This window comes from Falco rusticolus, chromosome 1, assembly GCF_015220075.1.
Source record: "Falco rusticolus isolate bFalRus1 chromosome 1, bFalRus1.pri, whole genome shotgun sequence".
Taxonomy (NCBI): domain Eukaryota; kingdom Metazoa; phylum Chordata; class Aves; order Falconiformes; family Falconidae; genus Falco; species Falco rusticolus.
Window position 1 is genome coordinate 1,743,795 of NC_051187.1, and position 18,008 is coordinate 1,761,802.

The following is an 18,008-nucleotide window of genomic DNA, read 5'->3' on the forward strand; positions in this document are numbered from 1 at the left end:
GGGATTTTTCCTCCCGCCCAGGTCCCCTGGCACAGCCAGCAGCAGCTCCAGCCCCCTTGGGTGGCATGGGGTGCTGGGGGCTCAGCCATGCTGGCACCACCAGCCCAGGCTGGGACACCTGACGTGATGCTCCCATCCAGCAAGGTGCTGTGCTGTCCCTGTCCCCGGGGCTGGGGCTGAGGGAGAGCTCCCCAGCCCTCCCAAGTGTGCATGGTTTCTTTAAACGGACCTTGGCTTAAAATCCACCGAGGTGTTTCATTGCCTCTTGGACGGCTCCTTGCTCTTGCTGCTTCCCCACGCTTGGAAGAGGCCTGTGAGCAAAAGGGATTTTTTTTTTAATTTTTTTTTTTACTTGTGCAAATCTTTTTCCCTTGTGCTTTGTGCAAAGGTGAGCAGAGTCCCCCTCCACACCAAAATGCCAGTGCGGTTTATCTAAACCCCTCAGAGCTGCCGAAAGAAACAGAGGAGCTGCTGCCTTGCCTTGCCTTTCCTTTCGGCCAAGGAAAGATGCAAAATTCCTGAACTCGTCTGCCTCTTAATTTCCAGGGTTAGACACACACCGTGCTCAGACAAGATGACAAGCTGATAAGGTGGAGCACTGCAATCTCCCGTGGCGAGCGGGTGCGGATGCTGTGGCTCAGGAGCTGCAGGAGCGAGTGGGACCCTCTGCCAGGCACAGGGACCCCCAGCTCCAGCTTCCCCAAGCCCCATGTGCTTGATACTGTCCGTGTACCCCAGCCCTTCATTTCTTAAGGACATTGACCTTTCAGGTCCCTTTTAATTATTATTTGATCAGCGCTTCTCAAATCAAGAAATCTGAAAACACCAGTGGGAAACACCACCTTCTGCTGTGAAGCTGCAAGCTGGGAGGAGACGAGGTCCCTTCCAGAGCCAAATGCTGAGTATTTAATCACAAATACTTAATACAGCTGGAGGCTGCTCCACGGGGCTGCTTAGCACCGCGTGCCTCGGCTGGGGCACTGCTGGGCTGGGCTGAGAGACCCCATTTGCAAGGGTCTGCAGGCAACGCGGAGGGGTCTCTGCAGGGTCTTAGGCTGCTGTGAATGCAGCAAGTCACCCTGCACAGCGTGGAAAATGCTGGTGAGACCCCAGAAGAGGTCTGAGGTTCCTCCTCCGGTGGGGGTGGCTTCTCTCTCCTCTTTTTTTTTTCTTTTTTCCCCCCTCCCCCTCTCCTTGAAGCTCTCCAAAACAAGTGCTGTTTTATTGCAGATAATTTACCAGCTGCACAAAGGCCGCCTTGTACCGCTGAGCTCCAGATGTTTAACATTTCACAAAAAACTTAATCATAAGGTACCTGTTTCACTTGAGCACCAGCTGACTTGGATGGGGAGAGAGAGCTGCCTCCCAGCCTTTGCCTTCCCTCTCACAGGCAGCTGCCAGCGGATCCCAGCCATGAGAGCAGAAAAGACCTGGTGCATCGCAGGTGACTCGGAGTCACTGTGCTGCCCTTCGGGGCGCTGCGGGTGGGTGCCCTGCATAGCTGGTCCGGGATGTGCTTGGCTGGAGCGGCTACAGGGGCTGATCCCTTTTGCTGATCCCTTTTGCAGGGGCTCTCTGCAGTGGCTCAGGCTCTGACAGCTCTGTCGGAGGGTGCCTACAGGTAGGGTCATGGGTGGGCATATCTGCTTCCCACCTGTGGCCCCTGCTCATGGGAAATGGGCATCTCTGGGATGGGAGATGCTGCCTCAGCAAGAGGATCCTGGGAGAAGAGCTGGAAAGGTTCATACCAGGGATTTTGCTGGCCCTGGGGGACAGCGGTCTGCAGGTCTGGATTGTCCCCAAGGGCTCTGGCACAGCCCTGGGCACCTGGTTGCTCCGTGGCTCTGCTCCACATGGCGAGAGCACGGCCGGGTGCTGAGGCTGCACAAGGATGCCTGTGCCACTGCCCTTGCCGTGCTGCTGTGGGGCTGAGAGTGCTGGGCTCCTCCAGAAGGTGGGTCCAGGCTGCCACTGTCAGCTCAGGATGGATCCTGCAAAGTGTTGAGGGCTGCAGTCCTGCAGGAGAGTGGTTGCCTGGCTCTGCTCCATCCCCACCCCATTCCTTTGACTGCAATCCCTTAATTGTTTCAAAAAAGCACATGACAGAAGGCAGGGAGATAATTACAGTCCCTTGCCCCCCCCCCCCTCCCGCCTTATCTCCGGGGGGAGCATGTTGGGCAAATAGAAAACAGAGAATTAATTCTGGTGGTGGCCGAGGCTCAAGGCTTGGTGAACCAGGGTCTGAATGGCGGGCAGGGCTGATTTACTGCTGTTCACAGAGTCAGCTTTTTATTGCAACTATAATTATTGTTCTCCATCAGGATCCTGTGGAGGTGTCAGGCCAGCACCAGCCGTTCCCTGCTCCCGTGCACCAAGGGCTGGGCAGGCAGGGCTGCCCGCCTTGGCCCAGGGGGGCAGGTGATGTTGCCTGGTGTCCCCAGGCACTGGGGGACGCGCTGGCTCCCAGCCGGTGGTGACCCCTGCCTTGCCGCGGAGCTGCTGTGCAGGTGAGCGCATGTTTCTGGGATGCCTTCCTCCCCAGAGCCCCTGCCCGGGGGCTGGGAGAAATGAAGGCACGAGGTGCAGCCAGCCCGGGGCTGCGCGTCCCCCGTGCCCTGGCGGAGCATTTTCTGCAGAGGGTTGTGATGGGGAGGGAGCAGGCGAAGGAGGTGGCGATGGCCAGGGCAGCGTCTGGTCTCATGTGGACAGGGCAGAATCCGACCCAGCCTTCGGCTGGATGAGGCATCTTGTCTGTAAGGTCCAGCTTGAGAAGAAGCCATTGCGTGCGGTGGTGGAAGCGGAAAGCCAAGCGTACGTGTGTGCTCAGGAGGCAGGAGGGGACCTGCCCGTCCTTCTCACCTGCCAGGAGGGACGCTTCGCCACGGGGCAGCGGAGCGGTGACCGGCTCTCCTGGCAGCTGGGAGGCCTCGGGAGTGGACTGACCCACTGGAAAGTGCTCCCCAGCCAAAGCAGCCCCTCATTCTCATGCAAAACGTGCAAGGGGGGAGGGAATGAATCCCTCCGTTGGGGAGCAGAGCTGGGCAACTCTGCCGCAATGAAGTAATCCTCCCCCGCCACCCTGAGCATATAAAGCGCCGTGGAACACAAGTGCCTCTCTGTCCCGTCTCTTTCTTCTCTTTCCCTTTAATAATCTTACTCTTTTGTCCCCATACGTTTACTCTCCATGTCATTGTGCCCTTCTGCTCCGGTCGCTGGCTGCCCATCGTGGCCAGACCCTCTGCCTTGGAGGTGCTCATGGTTACCACCTGTTTTTTCTACTTCATTTTCCAGGACACCTGATGTATTTATTTTCTTTTCTTTTTTTTTTTTTTGCCTCTGGTTTAGGGTCTATTAAGTTTACTCCTTCTTCCCCTGCCCTGGGAGACCCGGTTAATGAGTAACCATAGCGTGCTTGGAGGCAGCTGTCTCAGACAAACTGACGGAGACTTTTTTGGAGCTGCATAAGGGAACGTTTGTTCTGCAGCTTCTCAATAGATCCTTGTGCAGGAGGCAAGAAGTGTGGGGAGAGAAAGAAAGAGACACTAAATCACTGGACTCCTTGAAAATCTCACTGCATGTGTGTGTGTTTTTATTCCTTTTTATAATAGATGTTAGATGAGTCACCTTTTCAAGTTTAAATAATGAATTTATCTTCACAACAGAGCACACAATGTACTTTTTAACAGTGTTTTGGCTTTAAAGTTCTCTTTAAGTAACTTAAGTCTAAAACACACAGCCTATATGTACACTGGCATGGGGTTAGCGTCACAGGAGCGTGGATTTTCTTTGTCCCAGTCCCAATGTACAGCGCATTTTGCTCTTACGGTTCATAATTTTACCTATTCCCTTCCTTTGCTTTTGTTATATGAAGGCTTGGAGGGTTTTACCACACGTTTGCCATTGGTGTTAAAGGCTGTTTTGTCTTCCCTAGGACGCTGGGCTGGCAGTCCAGTAGGAGATGGAGACCCGCGTGCCGTGGAGGAGAGCAGTCCGGGCGAGCGGGGTCCCGTGCCCCAGATCTCCTGTGTGACCTTGGCAATGGTATGTAAACCTCTCTTCCCTGCTTTGCCTTTGTCACTATGCAAACAGGTGACTGATGTGCCTTTTCTCATACTTGCAGTGGCTTTTTCGTTCCTAGTCTGCTGGGAAGCTTGTGGAGGGTGGGTGGGATGTTGGGAGCGGGCAGAAAGTCACGGGAGCAGGGTACTGAATTGCTCCTGGGTGTCTTGAAACTTCTCTCCCTGTGGCTCAGGAATTCTTTGGTTTCTGTCAACCTTCAAGTTTCTTGTGGCCAGCTGTGCACCTCGCAAGCGCACAGGTAACACTTGTTATCTGCTGGCAGAGATTGCTTGTGTGCTAGGGAGCGTCACACCGACCAGCCCATGTCCCTGTGTGGCTCAGGTCGCAGTCCCTGCTCCTGGTCCCCACAGCCAGACTGGGACATCATTGCTTTGCTCTCTTGCTCTGGGGTCCTGGGCATCCCCTGTGACCCAGGCATGCCGCGGGGCACAGGACAGGCAGCCTGGCCCTGCCCCTCCTGTCCATTGCATGGTACGAGCGCTCTGAACCCCCATCACCCAGCCAGCTGCAGCATATCATGTATCGGGACGAGTGATGGTAGCGAGATCTTTCACGCGTTCCTGTCTGCACCTGCTTGGGGCAAACCCCGCCGTGCACCGTGGCCCCACATCACACAGCCTGGCTTTGCACAAGCAAAGCACGCTGACACCGTCAGCAGCTGTATGGAGGTGAAAGGAGTGTTTACCAAGGGGTAGCTGTCCTTCCCTCGCTGCTCCCCATGGCCTCTCGGCTGCTTTCAGGGCCAGCTTTGCTCCAGCTCCCTCCGAGGAGGTTTCCCACCACTTTCCCCACTGCCCGAGGCAGCCGGAGCATGTGGAGCAGTGCCAGTGCGGGAGCAGCCCATCCTTCCCCAGGACCCACCGGTGTGTGCCTGTGGTCCAGGCTGCAATCCAGCACTCCAGAGAACACTGAAAACACATAACCACACTTTTCCTCCTCTTTTACAAAACCTCAGGTTTTTTTGTTCCTTTTTTTTTTTTTTTTTTTTTTTGGACTTTGAGATTGGTTCAAGTTTTGGGTAAATATTCAGGTTGTTTGTGTTTTACCTGAAACGCAGCTCCCCCTTCCCTGGAGCAACAGTTCTTTATTGGCTCTTGCAGACACTTGGCACTCTCAGTGCATGAAATAAAAAGCTTTTTGTTTCCATATTTCAATATATTTATATATATTTAACTGATTTGGGGAGGGTATTTGAAGGTCAGAGGACTTTCAGAGGTTACAGTGCTGGCCAGGCCCTGGGAACAGCCATCCTGTGGGAACTCATTCCCAAATCACCCTTCCCAAATCCCTTTTGCTTTTATTTTGCCAATGCTGGTGCCTGTCACTAAATGCATTTGGGTTTTTTTGTTTGTTTATTTTTTTTTTGTAAAAATCAACAGCAAAGTCCATGGTGAACTTTATAGATGTGCCATTCACAAACTGGGGTGGTAAGAGTAACATGACCTCAGGCTGTGAACCCAACTGTGCTACCAAGAAGGTGTTTGTACTAACAAAACTTTTACAAGAATAAGCAGTTTTTCTGGCTCCACCCTCCCACGAAAGGCTGGTGCAGCTGCAGGTTAGGGCAGCGGGGCTCCTGCCGTCTTGTGCTGCTTGCCCTGTTTGTCTAGAGGAGTCAGCAGCCCAGTTCTTTCTCCCTGCCCAACACTGACCATTGGCAATTCAGTATCCCGAGGATATTTTCAGCTGGAGAAGAATCGGTGCCCGTTCATCCTCCCGGTGGTATTTCAGCCCCGTTCGGCTGAACACAGAGCCCCTAACCCCAAAGCCAGCCCAGAGCCAGGAGCAGAACTTGCCTCTCCAGCAAAACCCTCTTCCCTTTCCACTTGCCATTGCACTGAGGATTTCCTCTGCTTAAAAGCTTTCACAAAGCAACTCGGGGATGGTGTAGCCAGTGTTTTAGCCTGTGTTCGGCAGCCCTTGGACCAAACTGCCCCATCCTCCTCGCCAAGGAGTGCCTCGAGTCCCTGCCCTCGCGGGATAAAGGATGCTTTCAGCAGCTCTAAGTGGATCTGTTGGGAAACGACGGATTTTCCGTGACTTGGAAACATCTGGTTGACATTCTTATATTCACAGGCTCTTGTGTAATTACCCTTATTACCTGATCTGCATGCACTTTAGCTTGCTTTATGGGCAATTCTGCTCTCCCTCCCTGCCCACACCACCCACCACCATCACACACGCACACGGGCCACTTTCCTAGTTAAAACTTGGTGCTTTCTTCCTCTGGCTCAGGTCTCCCCTCCCCATCTCAGCAGTGGCTGAGGAATGCGAGACAGGAATGCTGTCCTCTCGCAAGGAGCTGGGGAAGGGGGGGCTGGCTATCACTTAAAAACAATGTCTTTGTGTTTCCAGCCAGCTGTAGTCACGCAAAGCCATGCCTGGGTGTGCAGGGCTGCTGGCTCTGCGCCTGCTCGCCTGCTGCCTCACCTGGCACTGGCCTGGCAGAGTTCAGCATCTTCTAAAACCTTTAACCATCACGTCATGTTCTTGCAAAACCAGGGCTGGGAGCATCCCATAAATCAATGCCAAGCTCCTCCGTGAAGGATTTGCGCACCTTTCCATTTCAATTCCTTCCTCAGACCACCCTCAGAGGCCACTGAGGGTCTCTGTGCAGGGCAGGGGTACCTCACCGCCACCCGGGTACTTGGCATGGTCCTTCACACCAGTCAGATGTCGCCAGCAAAAGCCTGTGGAGCCGTGGCAGAGCCTCACAGCGCTGCGAGTCGCTTCTGGTGGTGATGTCTGACAGTGCCGCGGCCTGTGGGCACGTGGCTTTGAAGGAAATGCCACTAGAAGAGGGAGCAAAGCTTTTAAATTATTAAAATGGTAATTTGCCTTCTGAAATCCCTGGCCACCCAGCCATGTGGCTCTGTGCTTCCAAGCGCTCCAGCTGATGGGAGCCCTTTAGAGACCCAGTTCAGGTATTGGGTCAGCAACAGCCATTCCCGTGACTCCAGTGAGCTCTGTGTCTCATTCTGCCCAGGAGCATCACAAGGCCAAGTGCTTCCATCCTGCCTGGTGCGACAGGGCTTTCCTGCAGAGCAGCTGGGCCAGTTCTGCATCCCTGTGCCTGTCCGCCTGCAGCCCAGTCCTGAGCCGCTTTCAGGAGGGGTTCCTGGCTGAGCTGGGCACGGGACAGCGCGCCGGACCTGGGCATGTCCAGCACTTCCTTCCCCGCAATAAATACCGAATTAGCCTCTGCCATTTTTGGCACTGGTGCTATTATTTTCCATGCTCGTTAGCTGCTCCCGAGGTTTCTCACCTGGTGCCCAGGGCAGGCTGCCTGCCTGTGTTTGTCATTTGCTGGTTCGAGTCCTGCCACACTTGGGAAGGTGCAGCTTCTAACGGGTGAAGGATTCCTAAAAGCAAAGGGCAGCTGGAGCCAAGCAGAGCTCCCGCGCCCAGGGGAGAGGAGAGGAGCAGGCAGCTCTCTTCTGCCCGTGACTCACAGAGCAGCAAGTGCCTGCTCACACGCAGCCAGCCGGAGGAGAATAGGCTCCATCATTTTACTGACGGGTGAGAAAAGGGAGAAAAAGAGAGCAGCCAAATTTCTGTGCTTGAATAAAACCAGCGGAGCTCTCAGGAGGCTGGAATCAGGACTTTCCTGCCACTTCGCAGCAGCTCAGGGGTGTCAGACAGACAGTGCTGGCTGCACCCTCTGGGCCCTGAAGCTGCAGGGACTTGCAGGGCGCAGTGCAGGGCTGGCGAACCCCGTGGGAGCAGCTCCCAGAGCCCCACGCCCCTGCATGGGCATCGCCCCCGGCCGGGGGACAGGATGGCTCTGGGGGACAAACGGGGGCTGCGGCATTGCCCCGCATCCACACGTTTTCCCAGCTCTGCTCTTTGCTGCAAGTTGCAATCTGGCGCTTGCCAAACAGGTTTTAATTTCCAGAACATGGGTATGAAAAAGCAACACAACCCCCCTCCTCCACAGCCCTAAAATATTATTTTTTTTTCTTTTTAATATACCATAAATGATGACCTTTTACCTCCTTAAAAAGGCAGCCAACACAAGCACAACAATGTGATTTGTGCAGCATTTCAGTTGCGGTTTCTTCAAGAAATTCATCTGGTCTCGAAGCAATTAAGGGAAGGGAAGCATTTCCACCCCAGCTTTGGGCCCTGAAAACCTGCCAGGAGGGATTTTTTTCCTTCCCCTTCGCTCTCCCTCTTTCTTCCCCAGCCCTCCTTGCTCACTTGTCCTGGGAAACTTCTGTGGTTTCGCTTTGGCAGCTCTCCTGAGCATGCGAGGATAAATCCCGACCTGCTGCAGGTGGGAAGACGCTGGATCCAGGTCCCTGCGCCTGCGCAGCCGGTGGGGTGGGACATTGCCCACCCAGAGCCGAGCCCAGTGGCCAGCCAGCCCAAGGGGTGTGCGAGATGCCCCCCCTTTGGCACTGTCCACCCTCTCCCCTGCCCAAAATCCGGTCGTCCCTCCGGCAGAGGGGCTGTGCCTGGAGAAGGCACGGGGGCATGGTGGTGTTGGTCCTGCTATTGCCACCCACCTTGTGCCCTGTGTCCCCTTCAGGGCATTTCGCTGGCTGGAGGCAAAAGCACTGGGGAAATGCGTGGCACAGGGCCCCGTCCCGCGGGGAGAGACAGGTGACTTTGCCTGGACGGAGCGTGCTTGCAAGAATGGGCCTTAAATTAGCCCCTCAGTCAACAGCACAGTTAATTGCTCATTCATTCCACAGATGGGTTAATAATTAAGTTAAATTAATAATTGGGAGAATAATTAAACTAAACAATAACCAATACATGGGACAATTGAAGTAATCGGTCTCCGTGCTGAGCGCTTGCTGGGGTTATTCATTCACCAGCGGTTTGGGGACGGATTCTGCCCTGGATGGCTGCGCCGTGCCACCGAGATGCGGCTGCGGGATCCCGGGGAACTGCCGGGCTTTTCCCGGCGAAGCCACCGGCTCTTCCCCCCCGCCCCGGGGCCCGCTGCAGGGCAAACCCAGCCCCACCGTGCCCCGCCCGGGGGTCTCCCCCGCCGCCTGCGCCCGCCCCTCCCCGCGGCCGGCCGGAGGGAGGGACGAGGGACGGAGGGAGGCGGCTCCCGGCCCGGGGGGGGAGGAACTACAAGTCCCGTGAAGCCGCGCCGCCCGCCCGCCGCCCCGGGGCTATATAAGGGGGGAATGGCCCGGCCGCCGCAGTCGGAGCATCCCCGCCCGCCGGGGAGTCGGTCCCGGTTCCACACCCCCCCCCCCCCCCCCCCCCCCGGTCACCTGCGCGCCCCGCGCACGGCTCCTGCCCCGGTGCTCCCGGGGCCATCCCCGCCGCTATCCCGCCCCTCGGCGGTGGGGGGGTCCCTCGCACCGGGGGTGGGAGCGGGGCCTTGGGTGAGGATGATGCCGGAGCCCCGGCACCGTGCCGGTGCGGCCCGCCGGAGGTAGGTGCCCTGCTCGGCCCCGGGGGGGTGGCGGGGGGAACGGGGTCGGGGGGCGGCCCACGGTGGGCTGCGGGACCCCGCGCGGGGCGCCCCGCCGGGCACTTGTTCCTGCCGCCTCCCGGTCCCGTTAGTCGGCGCGGCCCCCGTGGGGGGGGTGGGTGGGGGGCAGCTGTGGGTGCACCCCGGGGGGCCCGGTACGGCGGGGCTGGGCGAGCTGCGGGTGCCCCCGGTGCCGGTACCCCCCAGCACCATCCGCCTTTGTCCCGCCGGATCCCCCGCCCCGGGGGCGAGGGGCTCCCACCCGGGGATGCTCCGCAGCCGAGCGCGGGGGGAGGGCGAGCGCGGTCCCGGCTGGCAGAGGGAGGAGGGGGGTTCCTCAGCTCTCTTAAGAAAAAACGTGTGTGGCGTGTTTTTCTTCGTGATTTTTTTTTTTTTTTTCTGGGAGGTGGGGGGACACTACATGACTTTTTCCATCCCTTCCTGTGGGAAAACCTCGTTAGAAAGGTCCCCGAGGGCTCCGTGTGCCTGGGCAGGTGCCTGGGTGAGGTATAACCCTGGTGAGCCTGCAGCCCCTTCCCCAGCTCTGCTGGGGGTCTGGGGGGTCTCCCCAGCCTTTGGTGCTGCCTGGCATGAGTCCGGGAGCGAGAAACACTTGATCGGGGTTGGTGATGCAAGGTATCTGTGATGCACAAGAGCACTTTTGTGTGAATTCTGGAAAAATATGAATGACTCCCTTATTTTGCTCGCTACAACAAAAAGACCACACCAGTCTAGACCTGCAACCAATAACACACACAAAAATTAGTGCTGTCTGCTCCAAGGGACCCAGCGTGTCGAGGAGAACACCAGCCCTTCCAGTGTGTGAGCCTGCTGATCCGTACGGAAGGCGAGGGATGCTTGTTTGGGGAAAGGATGTTTGAGGTTACTTTGATATAAACAAGAGAAGCTTTTATTGCCCAGACATTGTTAGTGTTGCTCTTTGCTGGCTTGAAATGCATTTCCTCTGAAGGGTTTTGAGACTGGAGGAATTGCTCAGCTCTCTTGCTAATTGAGACATCTTTTTATAATCACAGTCACAGCTGGTGGGATGAAAGCTGGGGGGAGAGGGCTGTGTGCAGTGACTCAGGCCTTGGGAAGAAGCTGCATCTCTGTTTGCCTGGCACTGTGAAGGGGAGGTTCCAGCCTGGAGGCTGGAGCAGGGTATGCAAGGACACCTTTCTTCTCTACTGTCAGGCAGGTGATGTTTTCAGGGCATCCACTTTCTCATTTCCCCGTAAAACTAGGGATGGATGTCCTTCCTGCAGCTGTGGTGAGTTTGAGCCCCCTAACAAGGAGACATCATGGGCCAGAAGGGTGTTGCAATATTTTTGTGCTCTCCTGGCTCTTTTTGCAGCAAAGTCTTTGAGAAAGAACTGTTTGAACTTGCTCTTTCTATGAAGCTGCTTGTTTACCAGTTGCTCTCCATGCTCAGGTGTCTCGAACAAAAGGTAGTCTGAGATGTGGCACCCCTCAAGCTTCGTGTGACATGTTGGTGATAACTGTTTCTGGGGTGCTGTTGAGTGGCAGCAGGGTGACTCTCTGCAGCCCTCCTGACAGTGGGGCTGTGAGGGTTTCTGGTGGGGAGAGGGTCCCTAAGTGAAGCATGAAGGTGCTTTGTCAAGTACAACGTATGCGAAGGGAAATACTGTCCTGTCCGCTTCTTGCGCTGGCAGGAGGAGGTGAAGTTGCTCTTACAGCCGGTGTGTTCCCTTCATGGTGTCTCCCAGGCTGCGGGCTGGTAGGGCTGTGCTGCTGGAGTTTGATCTCTGTTTGCATGGCAGAAACCCGCTGCGGAGCGTGGGGAAGGCTGTAGCTGGCAGGGGAGATGCTGGCTGCGGTGGGCCGTGGTCCCTGGCGGGTTTCTCTGCTGGGCTCGGGTGCTGTGCTCTGGCAGGTTGAATTACAGCGGCTGGGGATGTTGGTGCTTCTCCTGCTCAACAGGCTGGGACCAGGCGTGTGTCGCTGCCTAGCTGCCTCTGCTGAGCCCCTAAATTGGTGTCAGCAGAGTCCAGAATGGATCCTTCTGCCTGCAGCAATGGGGGCTGCATGAGCCATGGGGTCAACAGCCCAGGCGGTCTCACCCCCACAGCTCAGGGGACTCTGTCAGGACTTGTTTCACAGACACTGAGCTGCTGCTGCACGAAGGACCCTGGCAGAGCCCTCGGCCACTGCCCTGCCGCAGCTGTGGCCTGGGAAAGGTGCGTTCACCCCTTCTGCGCTGCCAGAGGAGGGATGCCCTATAACAGACCAGGAAAATTGATGGTCATGCTGTTGCTTGCAGTGGACATCATGAACTGTTTGAGGACCAGCTAAAAATAATATATTACTATAAACTATGTATTAGGGAGGTTGCTAAACCAGACTGAGGTGCCGTCTCATCTACACTTGACTGCCTGGGGGGGCTCAGTGGATTACAGGCTGTGGAGCAGACAGGGCTTCGGGGATGTTGCGACTCGTGACTCCCGACTCCCTCCGAAGCAAAAGCTTCTGTCTGCAGCAAAGCCCAGCTGTGAAATCTGGAAGCCCTGGACTCTGACCCAGCTTTTCTGAGCGCTGGGGTTTGCTGTGCATGCCTCTTGTGCTTGCTTTTAAATATATTTGATGTAGTAGCATCACTTCTCCTTGGTGATGGGTGTTTTTTTTAGTAGCAGCTGGCTCAGGTCTAGACTGCTTGTGCTCAAGCTCTTCTGTCAGGGATTCTGTATAAGAAATGATCGGAGTGCCTTAAATTTTAGGAGATCAAAAGTTTTGGGTCACACCCGCTCCCCCTCCCTCTGGCTCGCTGAGCCCCAGACAATGGGGGGATAATGCCAGGAGCACAATGCAGCCTGCTGGGGGGCTTTTTGTTTGTTTGAACTTTGAACAGAAAAGCAAAGCAACAAAAGAGAGGGCAAGAAAAGCACAGTGTTTTGCCAGTTACCACGGCCAGCCAGAAAGTTATAACCACATTACAAAGGGCGGCCTTGTTCAGAGTGGCTTATTTCATCAGGAAGATGTATTTAAAATAAAAATGAAGGGGCAAATGCTAGCATAAAGTCCCCCATGTTAGTATAAACACTGCATGAAAACACTTTTATTACCTTCTATAACTCCCTAATAAATACTGTTCCTTTTTGATGAAAGCTCTTAGCACAGGATTAGGGTTTACAGTGCATTGCCTTATTAGTCCCTGGGGACAGAGCCCATGTTCAGTGTGGCTTCAGGTCCTGCTCTGCAGCCTGATTTCAGTGCTTCAAAGCTTCCCCCTTTTCTTATTTTTGGGTTTTTCCCCCCCTGTGGCAGCATCTGAATTGCAGGCAGTGCTTTCCAGGACTGACACACGAGAGGAAAACCGGAATGCGTGTGGTTAAGGAGGTTGTTCTTGCTTCTAGTTCATCTGTAAGTGTGTTTTCTCCCAAACAGAGCTGATGAGGTGTGAAGGACCTTGGTCCCAGGGTTGTGCTGCACCCATGCCCTAAGAAGGTAACATTTTTTTTCTTCAGTTGGCTGATTCTTTCTGCCAGGCCACAGATGTTTTCTGAGGGCTAAACCCTAAGCCTTTAAATAAATGTGTTTGATCCCTTGGTGGTTGTGTAGCTTTCCTGCAAAAAGAGCCCAGAATGGGTTTCATACTGGAAGCAAATGTTATCTAGCCAGGCTCTTAAAGCTTATTCCTCTGGGGTTTTATTCTTGCCTTTTCTCCCTGAGGGGGCACCAGAGCTGTCATCTATCTGGTGCAGCTGCAGCAAAACCTTCCGTGGTCTTGCAAAGGACAAAACTTGACAGCAATGGCTCTAAGTAAAGCTCAGCCTAAGACGACCTTGAACCTCTCAAGCAACATGACTTGGCCACGAGGGCCAGGGTGTTTTTGCATGGTACTGCACAGGATCTTTAGGCTGGCTTTGAAGTGCTGCCGTGGACTGCTTACACGTGTCCTGTGCTGGGTCAGGTGGAGGCAGGGTGCTTCTGGACCTCGGTGTCACATCTTCTCCAGTCTGGGATGGATGGGGGCTTTACTGCTGTTGCTGGAGTTTGCTTCTGCTCTTACCACTGGTGGTCCTTTAAAATGCACTTTTCAGGCCAGTGTCTTTCAGGAGTGGCTTCTGAAATTTGGGAGTTTTTTCCAAAGCTGGTATGAGAAAACACACTTTCAGTGCATGGGCTCACACTGGCAGGCAGAGCATTGTTTTGGGTCTTGTAGGCTGGATGGTCGTGGTGTTTCTGTGAGGTGGCATTCTCCTCTGCTTGTCTCTGCTCTCTGCAGATAAACTCAGGGCTGGCCCATGGCCAGGTGGGCTCTGTCACTGCTGGAGGGACGGGAGCCTCCTGCCAGCGTCTGGGACCTAGGGTGCCAGTGACACCAAGAGGCAGCCTGACTTGTTCTGTAGCTGGATGGCCAAACACCTATCTCTGATGCAATGAGCTTGGAAGTAAACTCTAGGAATTAAAGCTGACAGGAGCTTCTCTATGTTTCCAAGACTCTGGAGAGCAGGTCCCCTTGCCTGCTGGGGAGGGTTTTGTGTGCAAGTTGTAGCAGCTTGCTTCGTGGGCAGCTGGAGCTCTGCTATGGACCAAATTTTGCACATGTGGTTCCAGCATCACCTCAGCAAGTTGAAAATGAGGAGGCAATGAGGGAGCCTGGTGGACTGAGGTCCTGGTGAGATGCTTGCGTACCTCTGGGGTGACAATATGATGAGCAGGGCTCAGTTTGGGTGTGTGGGGAAAAAAATGGTATATGGGCTGTGGTTGGTGTTGTGTGAGATACCAGAAACACTGCAATGCAGCCCTTGGGGGTACCAGAGTGTCCTGCTAGGCTGTGCTTTGGGGGGACTCTGTCACCAGTGGGCATGAGCAGAGCAACAGCTGATACCAGTCACTCTGGAAGCAATTGGGATCTGTGATGGTGCTAAGCTGGAGCTGAAGCTCACCAGCCGAACTGCTGTGGCTTTAGCTCTGCAAGACTGAGTGTGTCTGCAGAGAACTCATCATCGCAGTCAGGGAGGAAGAGCTGCTGGCCTGCAGCTGGATGGCAGGTGTCTGTCCATGTGAGCGGTGGGCAGGCTGTGTTGGCCATGGAAGTGCTGTCCCCTCTTGCCAGGGATATGGTGCAGGCTTGCATCTCTGGGGGCATGGGGTTCACACAGTTGCTCCTGTATCACTGGCAGGACAGTGGCATCCTGGCCCACCAGCGGGCATTTGAGTCAAACATTGTTCCTGGGAGATCCCTTTCTCTGCAGCTTGTTGCTCCTGAGGCAGGAGGAGCTGGAAGCAGCAGAGCAGCTGGTTCTGGGGAGGAGAAGGTGGCTTGTGTAGCTGGTACCTGTCTGTGGGAGGGAGGCAGACATCTGCTCACAGGGTCCGGGCAGCTCCCTCAGCAAAGGGGGAACTGGATGGTGACAGTCGTCCTACCTCTTACGTTTGTCCAAATGGTATATGTCAAATCCTCCCAGCCGAGGACTCGGGAGGGGGCAGGGGGCCTTCCCAGCCCAGCAGACTGGATGGGAAATAATGATCCCCTTTTTATAGCTTCTTCAATTGTTCCTGAAAATCCTTTTTAAAAGGAGGAAAGTTCCTTCCTTCCTTTCAGCTCCCGGTATCTTTAAGAATTCGCTCTATTGTAAGCCCAGGACAGAGACCCTTCTATGAGGGCTGCATAGGCGCTCTTCGGAGGCCCCCTCCCCGTGCCCCCTCCCACCCCATCCCAACAAGCCCCCATTCTCCTCTGAAGAGGGTCCCTCTGTCTAACGCCAAGTAACTCTTAAGGGTAGCATTTATCCCCAGGCACTCAGCTCACAAAGAGTGCTGGAGTGTCAAATAAACTCACTCCAGCCTGCAAAGAGAAGAGGAAGAAAATACAAAACCCCCTTTATTTCCACCCCTGCAGGGAAACAAATACGGACTTTGTGCTGGAGAGCAGCAGCGCCCTAACGAAGCTGGGTAGTGTGCGTACTAATGTATCTCTAATAAAATTGTGTGTGCATGCACACGTGATGGTGTGTGCGCAGACCTGGCAGACGAGCAGTAAATCAAAATCCCTCCGAAAAAATGCTGGCCATCCTGTGTGCCCACTGCTTTCTAGGCAGAGCTGGTCATCGCTAGCTCTGGGCAGCATGCTGGTGATCTCCGTGGGTTTGCTTTTGAAGAGGGGTGTGGGGAGGAAGATGCTGGTGCTGTCCTGGGTGCTCTGCTGAGGTTGTCAGCAGAGGTAAGGGGCCTGTGGGAGGTCTGTGCTTGGCCACATCTTCAGCAGACCCTTGTAGCTCTGACCAGACCTTTGGAAGGGCTCAGCGCAGCTGAGCGCTGCTGCAGGTGCTCATTTCATCAAGAAACTGTTGCAGGAGGAGAATTCAGCTCTTTGCCCTGCTGTGGGCACTGCACGCCCTTGCAGCTGGTATGCTACTGGTGGTGTGAACTGCTGCCTTTTTGTGAGCCTTGTGGCTGGATTTGTGCTGAGCGGAGGAGACGTGCTGCCCTGGGAAGAAATCGTTGTCTCTTTTCTGTGGATGGATTTAAACTGTCATCCTCTGTGTCAGAAACCAGCGTGACCAGTGCTGACCAAACAACTGGGACAGTAACATCCAAGCAAGGGATTGGCTGGTGCTGCCTGCTCCCTGGGGACGTGTCCACCAGCATGGCCGGCGCCTCTGCTCTGCAGTAGTAAGAAAAATCCTGCTTTATGTTTCTTCATCTTGGCACGGTCTTGGCTGCTTAATGCTGAATTTGGGAATATCTTGCAGCTGTGCTACATGGGATGTGCTCAGATGCCCTCAGATACTCCTGCAGCTGCTGGCAGACCTGGAGAACAAGATGCAACTCTTGACTGTGCTGTAGTGGCCGAGGGTCACTGCTGCTCCCTTGTCCTGACGCTTGTTTCTCTACAGGTTTTGGTAGCTTGTCATTACTGAAAGGGGCAGATGCTGCCAGCCACAATAGCTGTTGGACTGTCTTCATACCTAGAAGCGAGGAAACAAGAGTCAGACCATGTGCAAGCTTGGGACTTCTCCCGCTCCACCAAGCAAATGATCCTGAGCCAAGAGGATTTGTTTCTGGATGTTTTCTCTCAGCTGGGATCTCTGAAGTCATAAGCTCTCGTGGACTGGTGTGGGTTTTGGATGCTCCCTTCTGTCTGTAGCTGGGAATGTCATGGCCAGAAGGCTGTGGACATCTGCTTCTCTCAATCTGGTGGATTATTTCTTTGGTATTATTCAGCTAGTGCTGTGGTTTTTACTGATCTGGTGGAACTGGCTTCGTTCAGCGAGATCTCCCAATTGACAGATGTGGAACAGCAGCAGTTACAGCCCAGTGCTACAGTTCCTGTTCTGGGCTATTTAGAGCATCATGGCTCTGGAGGAGGAAGGAGTCCATACGCACATATAGGACAAATCCTGCTGGCCTTAGGTGAGTCAAGAATATGTACTCCTCCCCCCTCTTTTTTTTTTTTTAAAAAAAAAGCCTTCCTGTGGGACTGGCTACTTAGAAAACTATATTTTCCCTCACTTGTAGGGAAAATGCAAAATCCAGTGACCTGCTGCACTAGGGGCAGTAGGAGAGTAGACAGGCTTGTGTCTGACAGCTGAACGGGCTTTCCCCTCCTGTTTTAACCAAAGTGCTAACTTCTTAGTGTTATTTGAGCCTGAAATCTCTAATAAGAGTTTTCTTCCTGGAGTTACCTTGCTGAGTAATGGACAAAGGAGTTAAAGCGAGGCAGTCCCCAAGCAGGTTTTCCTTTCTTTCCCCAGCAAGAGGGATCCCCCCTGGCTTCCCCCACTTGGAACGTGTCGAAGCGAGCAGTGGTGGCTGTGCAGGGGAGCCTGCTGCTTGTTGGGCTTACTGGGGACAATGTGGGGCTTGTCCTGGGGGTACCGCGGGGCTCCTGGGGCCTGGGTGGATGCAGGGGGTGTGAGCTGAAAGGCTCCCTTTGGAGGGGAGGGCAGCGTCAACCTCCTTGCAATGGAATATCCACTTTCCTGGGGATTCTAGCAGGGGGACTGCTAGGAAATGTTGCCAGGGCTTTGTATTTTGAGGGGACTTGCAGCAGCATTGATATCTCAGGGGTGTGATGCTGGGAGATGTGCCCAAGGGGCTTCGCAGGAGCAGCTGTGGATGTGTGAGGGTACGTGGCCTGGGAGAATGGGGATTTCTGCTTCGGTGGAGAATAGCTGGTGGTTCCTGTGCTGGGGGAGATGGAGTTTGCCCTCACCAGCCTTTTGTGCTGTCTCTTGTCTGGAGGTAAATAAATGCAGTGGTCCTGTCTTTGTTTTCATCTGGGACTGGCCTGCTAGTGACACCTGACTTCTGTGGTCCCTGTGTGTTTTGGTGAGGACATCCTCCTTTGGTCCCAGTTCCCTGTGCAGGCTTGCAGCGGCTGCGGCCCTTTGCTCTGAACTGGAGTGGGTCCAGCTCGGTGTTGGGGCATGGAGCAGAGGTGGCTCTTCCACTTGGGAAGCTGCTGTGGTTCACCCTGCTTAGACTGCTTTCTCATGTGTGGGGCTATTTTTGTCGTGAACTTTCC

General features: G+C 54.7%; 1 long non-coding RNA gene across 1 annotated transcript in view; it reads left to right on the forward strand.

Annotated features, from left to right (window-relative positions):
* The first annotated feature begins 9,246 nt into the window (after positions 1 to 9,246).
* LOC119155651 overlaps positions 9,247 to 18,008 on the forward strand; it is a 57,476-nt gene continuing 48,714 nt past the window's right edge. The window contains exon 1 of the long non-coding RNA XR_005106785.1: positions 9,247 to 9,478. This is a non-coding gene — a long non-coding RNA (uncharacterized LOC119155651). The remainder of the gene's footprint in view (positions 9,479 to 18,008) is intronic.